Here is a 4,958-nt window from a genome sequence, read left to right on the forward strand (position 1 = left end):
ACAGCACGTGGACACTTGGTGCTGAGCACCGTGGAGGGCTTTTCTCTCCTGGAGCCTTTTGCCAGTATTTATTCTGCTAGATGACGTCTTATCTGCTGAAAGGAGACTGGGTCAGAATCAGAAGCAGTTCCAGTTAAAATTTTCCTCCAAGAAAATTGGCTAGTTCTGTGAATGTGCAGTGTTGCACGAAAATAGTTCTTGTCTGATAATTCTGCAACACTAAAAAGGCTCTTCTCTGTCAGGGGCATAACAGTTTTGAAATAGCTGCCTGTAGTGGCAAAGAGCGTGTTTCCAGGGAAAATGTCAGCTTGGTATTTCAAGTTTTGAGATATTTCCAGAAATATTGAATTCTGATTACTAGTGTAGCCAGTAAATAGCTGAAGGCAAATTCTATTTCCCATTAAAATGATGATATTTGCCTAGCAAATTGAGAACTCCTGGGATGGAGCTTGGCTTCTTGCACACACACAAGTGCCATTATAAAAGCAATTGATTTTAACGAAAAGCAGCATGACTACACTGAGAGCCCTTTTTAGATCCTTAGGTGACTGCAAAATGCAGCATGCCTCTGCTTCCCTGCAGTATAGGAAGCTGAAGCACGTAGACCCTGCTGAAGGGGCACATTACGGTTTTACTCTCACAGCAGGTGTGCTTGGGCAGTTGTGCCAGAGAACCACAGGCCGGGTGAGGTTTGGGGTCTGGATACACCTTGGATTTCTTTATCCACCACTGTGCTTACAGTGCAAAACCTGCAGAAGTCAGTGCTCTGCTATGGCGTAGTGTGGCCTACCAGGCGTGCTGAGGGAGAGCTGGCAAAGGGAAGTGTATGGCCTCTGTTCTTCAGAAGCAGCACTCATGTAACCCTTGGGGGAAGATTTAGATTGGTCAGGCAGTGCTCTGACAGGTCACCCAGCAGCTCTCCAGATACTGCAAAGTACAAACTTTAATAATCAGCCACCCTGCCAGTGCTACAAAACCTCTAGTTTTCAATTAACAAACTGAACAAGTACAAACACATCATGTCTCCCACTCTTACGTGAGCTATTTCTGCACGTGCAGGGCTTTGCACTTGTGTTTCATAGGAAAGAGGTGCTTTTTTTGCTGGCTGTGTAAAGAGGACAGTGTGAGAGTTCAGTTCAGCAAGTAACTTAAGATCTTCCTTAATCTGTCATTGTAAAAGAAATACATACCCAAACTCTCCTCCTCAGTATTTTGCATGGAGGTGAACTCAGTCCGGTGAAATGAGGGCTGATTTCTCAGCATGACTGTATCTTTCCTTGAACTGCTTTTCTTGAACTGCTTGCAGTTCAGATTTTTTTTACCACATCATTGGTAAAAAACACAGGGAAAATAAAGCCCTGTAAACTCTTAGGTGACTGAACCAGTCATTCAAAATAGAGGAGTCAAGAAAGATTCCAGATGTTCTGAAGAACATTACTGAGTTAGCGTTTTATTCAGCACCTGTAGGTGCTTAGATAAGCAACAAGTGATTAAAATCCTTCCTAGAAAGGAAGAGACCACATGTTCTCTCTCTCATCTGTGCACTCAAAAACAAGTGCTTAATTTGTTCTCTTAGCTACTCTGCAAATGTGTATAATGGGTACTGCTCACTGTAATGTTAGACATGAGCTCTGTTCTTGCACTGGTGCTCACATTCTGGGGAGACGTGTAAGCTCACCATGTACCTCCAGGTGCTCACAAGTTGACTTCACCAGTTATTTCCCATGTCAGAACATAGAAACTGCTCGAGACAAACTCATAAGCTTGTGCACCAACACGTGTGTGGTGGTAGTTTTCAGAAAAATCCCTCTGTAAATTCTGTGTGATGGTTTTATGTTGGCTGACACAGTCCTTCTCCTTGCTGTTAATAATTAATGACTTGTGCTGTGATGCTTCTATCTTAGGGACTTACTTGCTATTAATCCTCCATGATAAGCTCCATCCCTGACTATCCTACCTTTGTTGTATAAGCTTTGCTGGCTATATGTAGTCATCCATAAAGCCTGGGGGACTGCCCAGAATCACTAGAGAGAATTAACTTAGTTGGGAAGGACTGACCTGTGCATTGTGTTGAAACCAGCAGGAATCTTCCCATTGATTTAACTGGGATTGGTTCAGATCTGCATCTTTACCCCTGCACGTGAGTGAATTGTTCTTGGTAGGACTTGGTCTTTTGGGGACAAAGATTGAGGAAGATGTATCCTTGTGTTTGTCAGCTCTCAGGGACAAAACTATTTGCTCTAGGCCAGGGGCAGCTTTATGGTACTTTAAACAAATCAACTGCCTGAGTAACTAAGCAATATTTGTCAAATAAAATTTGAATTCTACCAACTGTGCAAGTAAAAAAAGCTCTGCAATTTGCATGAAAAAAAGACTCTTAACATATGACTGCTTGGTAGTTTGTTGGCTACCTGACCCAGAGTCTGCTGGGCACTTGTGATTCAGCTGCTCTTGTCTGAAAGTGCAAGCATAGCTCCTTTCCCCCAGTTGTCACTCCTCCCCATTAGCACTGCGTGACCTTCACTCTCAGGTGTTGCAGAAAGAGAGGAGGCTTGTGCAGAGACCCTTCTCAGTGGTAGAATGAATGAATAAGCTTTTGGTGAAAATTGATCTGAAACTAACTGAATAAGAAGAAAATTAAAGCTGGGGAATCCAAGCGCGGTTGCAGGATGGAGCTGGAAGTGATCTGGCCCTGAGCAGATGACCCGCCTGTGGCAATCAGAGGCTGCCCAGCCTGGCTGGGGACCCCTGCCAGGAGCTGTAGAGAAGGTTTGTCCTCTGCTTTGTGGGCAGATTCCTTCCCTCTTTGGTTCCTCTGCCTAGTCCTGTCTGACCTGATTTAAACAACAGGCTCTGCTCTCTGGTTGAAGTGACTATAGAACAGCCAGCTACCAGCAGGCAAAGTCTGTTGCAGATGAACATTTATCCAGCAGTGTCAGGCCAGGATTCTTTCTGTTGCAGGTAGCAGTCCTCTGCCACACAAATATAGGAGGCAAAGTTTAAAAGCAGTTTCTCTACTGCAGATTTAGGCTCAGTATTCTGCCTTGGAACTGCAGAAAGCTGCATAGATCCTGCTTAGCATCTTGGAAAACATGCTGGTAGAGAACATGCCACCAGAATCTGGCCCTTCGTACAGTAAAAAGTGTCTTAGCAGTTGCAATGAGCAGCTGATATTTTTCCTGCATTGCTAATTTAAATAATATATTTACAGCTAGTGTGCCTTGTCCCAAATTCTTTTTGAACTTTACTCTAACCATTGCATTGCTAGGGTCTTGCAGCAGCTGATAGTGGTTTGACAGGGGCTGACATAAGCCAGCCAAACTTTGATTTCTAAAGATACAGATTGGAGCAGGTATTGTTATTTTCTACTTTCTTTGTTTTATTTCTTTAATCACTTTCAGCTGAGCAATCTTGGTGGAAAAAATGTTTTAACTTTGTCTATAGAGAGAATGAGACTCTGTCTGAGGTACTGACAGGGCTTTAAGTTCAGGCGACACCATTCATATCTCTAGGGCCTCATGCTGCCTGTTCTGCAGGAGATAAGTTTTTCAGTGACAGAGATGGACTGAACTCATGCCTGGAAAACTAACAGCTCATGCTGACTGGGACAGGGAAGCCACTAGCTCACCAGACAGCTTATACAGAAGCCTTTGGCTTTTGTGTTAAATGAAGAGAGCTTAGTTTTCTATTACTTGGATTGGCATGAAAATATTTGTAAAATCAAACTGACAAAAGCAATGCCACCAATAGGTAGTTCAAAGGTATTCACTTCAAATGTTCTCTGGAAAGAATGACCTTTTCAGATAACTGAGATCTAAATGAAATGACCACACTAAAGCCTAAGCATAAGCTGCACTGAGAAAAGTAAAAAAAAAAAAAAAAAAAAAAAAAAAGTGTTCTGCAGGTTCTGAAAAAAGTAAATTGAAAACCAACAACACAAGGGTAGCCACTGGGTAACTTGCTCTTTAACCTGGTCATATCACAGCAAATTCACTAGGATGGGGAAAGCATTCTTTTTTTTTGGTTGCAGGCCAGTTTCCATGGCAGTGGGAAATGACTTCCTGAGCAATGTGCAGCTGCAGGCGTGAGGTGGGGTCTCTGTGTATCTTGGCTGCTTTGTCATGATGAATTCCTGCAGCACTGGATCGTAGCAGGCACTTGTGTTGTCAGGAGCTGAACAAGAGAAGAGCTGGTCTGCACCTCACAAAACACAAGGTTATTATTATGCCAAGAAATAACTTCCAGAAATAACTTCCAAGAAATAACTTCCAATTAAAAAACAAAACAAAACAACAACAACAAAACAAAAACAAAAACGTAATGCGTTAGCTCTTCAGTACATAAATTGCAGGCATTGAGTCCCTGTAGCTGGATCCACTTTTGTAGCTACAGATCCTTTACAACACAGGGTAGAGCTGGACTTTACAGATCCTCAGGATTTAGCATAATTACCAGGAAAATGCCTCACCCAGGGTTTGCAGAGTCCTGCAAGTGGGACATGATGTGAACTGCAACCATCTGAACAATTCAGGCATTTTATTTTGCTCTGTCTCTAGTTAGAACTGCACCTTTCTTTTGTTGGCCTCAAAATAGGTGTTACTGTGCTAAAAAAAATCAGCATCAGGAAGAACACTTCCTGCTGTCCTTGCTAGTTTCTATTGCAAGAGCTCAGCTCTCAGCTCTCTCAGAGGAAGGCCCTGTTTCCATTCCTTCCCCTTCCAGAGATGACAGAACTCTTCCATCTATGGGGGCTTAAAGTTGCATTCTCTGCTTTCTTGGGATACTTTTGTTGCGTGGATCTTTGTGCAAATTGGAACCTCTGAGGGTTCTCAAACTAAGCACCTAAAAGGTGGAGGAGCTGAAAAGTCACAGCCATTTCTGGAAGTTTATTAGTTCCTTTGTTCTCTCTTGTTTACACTTTAGAAATGAAATAAAGCAATAAAAGAAGTAGGTTTTTT

At 42.7% G+C, this 4,958-nt stretch overlaps 1 protein-coding gene across 4 annotated transcripts in view; it reads left to right on the forward strand.

Annotated features, from left to right (window-relative positions):
• ABCB11 (ATP binding cassette subfamily B member 11) overlaps positions 1-4,958 on the forward strand; it is a 64,198-nt gene that overhangs the window by 3,587 nt on the left and 55,653 nt on the right. The window lies entirely within an intron of this gene.

This window comes from Aythya ferina (assembly GCF_964211825.1).
Source record: "Aythya ferina genome assembly, chromosome: 6".
Classification (NCBI taxonomy): domain Eukaryota; kingdom Metazoa; phylum Chordata; class Aves; order Anseriformes; family Anatidae; genus Aythya; species Aythya ferina.